Source organism: Pteropus vampyrus, unplaced genomic scaffold (genome assembly GCF_000151845.1).
Source record: "Pteropus vampyrus isolate Shadow unplaced genomic scaffold, Pvam_2.0 Scaffold58, whole genome shotgun sequence".
NCBI classification, from domain to species: domain Eukaryota; kingdom Metazoa; phylum Chordata; class Mammalia; order Chiroptera; family Pteropodidae; genus Pteropus; species Pteropus vampyrus.
Window position 1 is genome coordinate 8,022,286 of NW_011888839.1, and position 7,617 is coordinate 8,029,902.

General features: G+C 32.2%; 1 non-coding gene across 1 annotated transcript; it reads right to left on the minus strand.

The window, feature by feature from the left end:
* Positions 1-624: 624 nt before the first annotated feature.
* Positions 625-743, minus strand: LOC111740140. The gene has a single exon (XR_002780473.1). It is a non-coding gene; the product is annotated as a 5S ribosomal RNA (ribosomal RNA).
* Positions 744-7,617: the final 6,874 nt, after the last annotated feature.

Genomic DNA, 7,617 nt, shown 5'->3' on the forward strand with positions numbered 1-7,617 from the left:
AATTAATCCCTGCACAGTGTTCCCAGAGTAGATTGTACATGTCTCTTTTAAAACAATCAAATTATATCACAGTTATTTATAACCCCGGCATGGAATATAGTGTCTGACACATAATAAATATTTGCTGAATAAATCAATATCTAAGAGTACCATCTTTCTAGGCCCAAGACATCAAGTTAATCCACAGTGTTTGCTACTGATCTCTTACCAACCTGGCTATCACCATACTATTGTGGTTATTAATATTTATTAATATCTATTAAGTGCTCACTAAATGCCTTACACTGTTTCAAACATTTACAAATACAATTTTACATAATCATCACGAGTGCTTTCTTTATAAGTTCCAGTCTTATTTGATGTTAGAGTTGAGGAAATTGAGTCATAAAATAGTTACTGAAGGTCTGCTTTCTGAAAACTTGCTCTTGGTCATGGAGCTGTAGCATCTCTCAGAGGAATGGCTTAACCAAAAAGCCAGTGCAAAGTATGAAACTATCCAAATATACATCTTCCTTTATTTATTTATTTTATTTATTTTTTAGGTGAGGCAACCCTTGGTTGACCTCATAATTTACGAGGACCTTGTCAACTTACAATCCCTTATTTTTTTTTTTTAATTTTTTATGCCTACAGCACCTGGCCTTCCTAGGTGGTCTCCCATCCAAGTACTAACCAGGCCTGACCCTGCTTAGCTTCCAAGATCAGACGGGATTGGGCTTGTTCAGAGTAGCATGGCTGTAGACTTCCAAATATACACCTTTCACTTTCTGAATGTCAGTAGTAAGACATATCTTCACAAGGCATATAAATCTTATTGGATTAAAATATTAAATTAAATAGTAATTCATTAAAAATATTTGAGTGCCTTCCAAAACAAGTATAAATTCAGGAAGATTTATGGAATTAACCAATGAAATACTAGATACTTTAATATATGTTAAAAGAGTGGAAAAAAATGTTACCTCTGAGTAGAAATTTTCATTAAAAAATTCTCCTCCTAGATGTGACTCCATAGTGTAGCGGTTAGCACGTCTGCTTTACACACAGAAGGTCCTGAGTTCGTGCCCCAGGTGGAGCCATGGACCATACCCTGGGTGAGCCAGGCCCTGGGTGTGTGCCACAAACATGTGGGAGGAGACACCCCATCTTTACAGATTCAGTTCTCAAGGGGAGAAGGCAACATCTGTAGGTCAGGGATGGAAGTGTGTGTAGGGAGGGCATGGAATTAAAGAGGAGGGGAAAAAGTTCTCCTCCTTCAAAAAAAGAATAAGTTCCAAAGAAAGAGTGAGGATTTTATCATTATAACCATCAAGACCTCTTTCTAGCCAAAACCACCTTAGCAGCCCTCATGGATCTCAAATAACTTTTTAAAGGACAGGGTTAAGAAAAATACAAAATGAAACCAGCACGTGAAACAGGGTGACATATATGAAAGACTACTCTTTTAACAGAGTTGTAGAGTGAAAGGTGAACATTATAACTTATATTTAATAGTTCAAACACACCCTTAGATTTTAATTTCATTTTAAGGGGTAATAAAACTAGATTTTAAAAGTTAGCTGGAAATTCTAATTTCCAGTCCATAATGTAACTTGGAACTCAACACTTTGCCCTAACAACAAGTAAAAAGCTAACCAAACTTTTTAAAACTCAACAGCCCTTCTTAGAAGTGTCAGAGAAGTAAGGTCATAGAGCAATTGCTATTCACCTTTTGGAGATAAAGGTGAATAATGAGAATCACAGCTTACTATAGCAGAAACCTATGAGCAGAAATCTCTGCAGGGCATAGTGTTAAGATAGGCAAACCTAAATTTTAATTTACAAATTGCTACAGGCTCAGTGTGAACAACTCTGAAAGTTAAAAACTCGAGGGGACCTGGTCAAAAGGGAGACCACACATTTTGCAAATTTTACCTCCAGAAACTCTATCAGGTCCTCACAGGGAATATATCAGAGGAAAATCCCTCATGTTCTGGCAGGGATGAGGGAAAAGAAACCATTTTGAAATATGTCAGAGCATTATGTTCTTCTTAACAATAGTTTCTGCCTAAAAAAAAAAAAGAAAAAGAAAAGAAAACTATTTTATGAGGCTTTAAACTATTGAGTCTTAGGAACCAACCTAGGGGAAGGGAAATGCCCAACTCTAGCTCCTTTCAGCCATCATGTCCTACCTAAGAGTGCAGAGAGATTAAGAAGCCCTTTAGAGACAAAGGGTCACTCAAAGACTGAGGCCTAATCATAGGATCACAGAACACTTCCTCTCTCTCAACTTTACCAACACATTACTAAAGACATATTTATTGTAGTTCCTTTATATGATGTCCAGCTCTCGAGAAAAAAATTATAAGGCATATTAGAAGGCAAAAACATGATTTGAAAAGACAGAACAAGCATCTGAACCAGACTGGTATGGTGAAGATTAGACTGAAAATTTAAAACAACTATGATTAATATGTTAAGCGATCTAATGAATAAAGTAGACAGCATGCACTAACAGATGGGTCTGTGAGCAGAAAGATAGAAATTCTAAAAAGAATTAAAACTGATGCTAGAAATAAAAAAAACCATTGTAACAAGTGACAAATAAATTTGATGTGCTCATTTGTAGACTGGACATGGAGGAGAAAAAAATCTTGAGGATATCTCAATAGAAAATTTTAAAACTGAAAAGTAAAGAGAACAAAGACTAAAAAAGGAAGAGAATACCAAGGACTCTGGGACAACTATGAAAGGTGAAACATACACATATTGGAAATAACAAAAAGAGAAGAGCAAAAGAACAGAAGCAATATTTGAGGCAATAATGACTGAGAATTTCCTCAAAATTAATGTCAGACACCAAACCACAGAACCAGAAATCTAAGAGAATACCAAGCAGGATAAATTCTTAAGAAACTACATCTGGACATATCATAGTCAAATTTCAGAAAATTAAAGATTTTGAAAGAAGCCAGAGTATTAAGACATCTTACTTATGGAGGAACAAAGATAAGAATTACATCCTTTCTCCCCTCAGACACCTTATAAGCGATGATAGCAGAGTAAAATATTTAAAGTGCTGAGAGAAAAAAAAAAACACTAATCTAGAATTCTGTACCCTGAGAAATGATATAGGTCAGAAACAGATTTACATAGAAATAAGTGAAAGTCAAATTCAAACATTTATTTCTTAAGTTTTTAATTGACCTACAGATAACGGTTTGTTCAAAATAAAAAATAGCAACAATATATTCAATGAAATATGCTTATATATATGTGTGTGTAAATATATGTTTATATATACATATACATGTATATTTATGTATAAGTCAAATAAATGACAACTATGACACAAAGGACAGCAGGAGAATTAGGAATAGTTTGTCATTATAAGGAACTCACACTATCCATGAAGTGACATAGTATAATTTAAAGTGGTTTGGGGTTAGTTGTAAATGTATATTTCAAACTCTAGGTGAACCACCACAAATAGTAAAAAAAAAAAAGTATGATTGATTGGCTAAAAACAAGAGAAAATAGATTCATATAAAAAGCTCAAAGCCAACAAAGGAAGACAAAGAAGGGAAGAAAAATAGAAGCAAAACGATAGGGCAACAAACAAAAACAGTAAAAAATAAGGTGGATATTAATTCAACTATATCAATAAACACTTTAAAGGTTAATTGTCTAAATATGCCCATTAAAAAATAAAGATTTTCAGAGTAGACCAAAATAATTAGATTCAACTATATGCTGTCTATAAAAAACCCATTTTAAATATAGGGGTAAATAGATGATAGATGAGATAGATAAATGATAGATGATGATAGATGATAGATAGATGATAGATAGATAGATAGATGATAGGTAGATAGATGATAGATAGATAGATAGATAGATAGATAGATAGATAGATAGATAGATAGATGATAGAGGCAGACAGACAGAGAAAATGAATGGAGAAAGACACCAATTTTAACACTAATCAGAAGAAATGGGTGTAGTTGAATTAATTTCAGACAGAGCAGATTTCAGAGGAAGGAAAGTTCTGGAATAAAGAAGAACATTAAATAATGATAAAGGGGTCAATACTACAAGAAGTCATAATGATTTTAAACATGTACACGCCTAAGAAAAGAGCATTAAACATGTGAGGCAAAACATTTTGAACTAAATGAACAGGAAAATACAACCTATCAAAATTTGTAGGTTGTAGTGAAAATAGAGCTTAGAAATTCATAGCATTGAATGTATACATTAGAAAAAATATCTAAAATCAATAATCTAAGCTTCCAAGTTAGGTAACTAAAAAAAGGCAAATTAATTCCAAAATAAGCAGAATAAAAAATAATAATAATAATTAGAACAGAAATCAATGAAATTGAAAATAATAAATCAATAGAGAAAATCAACAAAACCAAAAGCAGTTTTTTTTGAAAAAAATCAGTAAATTAAAAAGCCTCTAGCCAGGCTAACTAGGAAGAAAGAGATAAGACAAATTACTAATATCAGAAAGAAAATGGGCCATCACTACTTATCCTATGTACTTTAAAGGGATAATAAAAAATATTATGAACAACTCTATGTCCTCAAATTGGATAACCTAGATGAAATGGATCGATTCCCTGAAAAACGCAATCTGCCAAAATTTACACAAAATACCCCTCACAAATATTAGAATATTAAATCCAACAATGTAAAAAAAATATTATACATCAACCAAGTTCGATTTATCCCAGGCATGCAACCTTGAATCAGCATTTGAAAATAAATTAATGCAATCCATATCAACAGGCTAAAGAAGAAAAATCATATGATTATATAAACTTGCAGAAGCATTTGACAAAATGCAACATGTATTCACAATAAAAACTCTCAGAAAACTAGGTATCAGGGGATCTTCCTCAATGTGATAGAGTACATCTGTAAGAAACTTGCAACTAACAAAATACTTACTGGTGAAAAATTCTAAGCTTGTGCACAAGGATCAAGAACAAAACAAGGATATTCCCTCTCATCAACCCTTTTAAACATTATACTAGACTTCTTAGTTAAGGCAAGAAAAGGAAACAAAAGGTGTACATACTGGGAAGGCCAAAATAAAATCTTTGTTAGTAGATAACATAATCATTTACATAGAAAATCTAAATCAATAATAAAAAAAAGAAATCCTCTTGAATCTAAAAAGTGATTATAGCAACATTGTAGGATACAAGATTAATATACAAAAATAATTTGTTTTCTTATATACCAACAGTGAACAAGTGGGATTTGAAATTGAAAACACAATACCATTTACATTAGCACCACCGAAAATGAAATGTTTAGGTATAAATCTAACTAAATACATACAAGTTTTTTGAAAACTACAAAACTGATTAAAGAAATCAAAATAACAAAATAATGGAGCAATATTCCCTGTTCATGGATAGGAAGACTCAATATTAGCATGATGTTTGTTCCTTCCAACTTGATTTATACATTCAAAATAATTCCAATCAAAATCCCTGCAAGTTATTTGGGAGATATTAACTGATTCTCAAATTTTTGGATTGGCAAAAATCCAAAATGGCCAAAACAATATTGAAAGAAAAGAACAAAGTCAGAAGACTGACACTAGCCACTTTTAAGACTTATTATAAACCATTTATCTTAGCACAGTAATTATGATAGTGTCTTATCAGTGAAAGACTAGACAAATAGGTTAATGGCACTCTATAGAGAACCTAGAAATAGACCCACATTAATACAGTCAACTTTACAAAGAAGCCAAGGCAATATAATTATGCAAAATAGTCTTTTCAACAGTGATGCTGGAATAACTAGAAATCTACAGGTAAATAAATGAATCAGGATATAGACCTTATATTCTTTACAAAAATTAACTCACATTGCACCATAGACCTAGATAATGCAAAAACAATAAAACTCCCAGAAAATAACATAAGAAAAATGCTAAATGGCCTCAGGTATTGTGATGACTTTTTAGATGCAATACCAAAAGAATGATCTATGAAAGTAGCCATTGATAAGCTAGACTTCATTAAAATTAAAACTTCTACTTTTTAATAGACATTATCAAGGGAATGAGAAAACAAGCCATAGACTGGGAGAAAATGTTTGCACAAAAACATTTTTAATAAAGGTCTTTTATGGAAAATGTACAAAAGACTCTTAAAATTCAACAATAAGAAACAAACAACTTGATTAAAAACGGACCAAACACCAGAGCAGACATCGCAACAAAGAAGATATACAGATTGGAAATAGGTATATTAAAGGATATTCCACATCACATGTAGTTAAAACAACAATGACATACTACTACATACCTTTTAGAATGGCCAAAATCCAAAACGCCAACAACAACAAATGCTGGCGAGTTTGTGAAGCAGCAGGAACTCTCATTCATTGCTGATGGGAATGCAAAATCATATTGTAACTGTGGAAGGCAATTTAGAAATTTCTTACAAAATGAAACATACTTTTATCATGAAATTCAGCAATTCTGCTCCTTTGTCTTTGTCCAAAGGAGTCCAAAACTTCTGTCCACACAACCTACACATGTATGTTTATAGCAGTTTTATTCATTATTGCCAAAACTTGGAGGCAACCAAGATGTCCTTCAGTAGGTGAATGTATAAATAAACTGTGGACCATCCAGACAGTAGAATATTGTTCAGTGCTAAAAAATAAATGAGCTATAGAGCCATGAAAAGAAATGGAGGAAACTTGAATACATATTAATGAGTAAAAGAAATCAATCTAAAAAGGCTACATACTTTATGAGTCCAACTATAGAACATTCTGGAAAAGATAAAACTTAGAGACAGTAAAAAGGTCAGTAGTTTCCAGTGGTTAGGGGTCAGGGAGGGATATAAATAGGTAGAGCAGAGAGGAATTTTATAGTGAAACTACTATATATTATTTTATAATGGTAAATACATGTCATTATACATTTTCCAAAACTTGTAGAAACATACAACATCAAGAGTAAATGCTGATGTAAACTATGGACTTGGGTAATAATGATGTGTCAATGTAGGTCCATTGATGATAACAAATGTACCACTCTGGTAGGAGATTTTGATAGCGAGGTAAGCTGTGCATATGTTGGGGGGAAGAGGTTATATGGAAAACCTCTGTACCTTCCCCTTCATTTTTCTCTGAAATTTACACTACTCTATATAAAGTCTATTTTTTTAAGTTACCTCTTCAGCACCAATTTCTATCTATAAAACTTACAGTTTTTACTTTATAATTAACTATCTGTTTTAAAAATTTTTTTAAATGGCAAGACTTTTTAAAGGCTGTCTTCCTATATCAATTAATTTATACTTCATTAAATGTTTTGATTAGGAATAAATCTCTTTTACAATAATTGTTTTTAGGTGTCACCCTCCTTGAACCAGAAATCTTTTTCTGTCTCCCTCGTTGAGTTTGACAAAAAACATTTAAAATAATTGGATTCTATATGTAAAGAGAATAAGCTTTGCTTTTCTTCAATCTCTGCTAAAGTGCATTTTAAACAAATACTATTTATAGGATGATGAAAAAATTGTCTATCTTTCAAATTCTTAACTGTTAAAAAGATGAAGTTTCAGATCCCTTTAAACAGCACAAAAATGATGGGCAGCA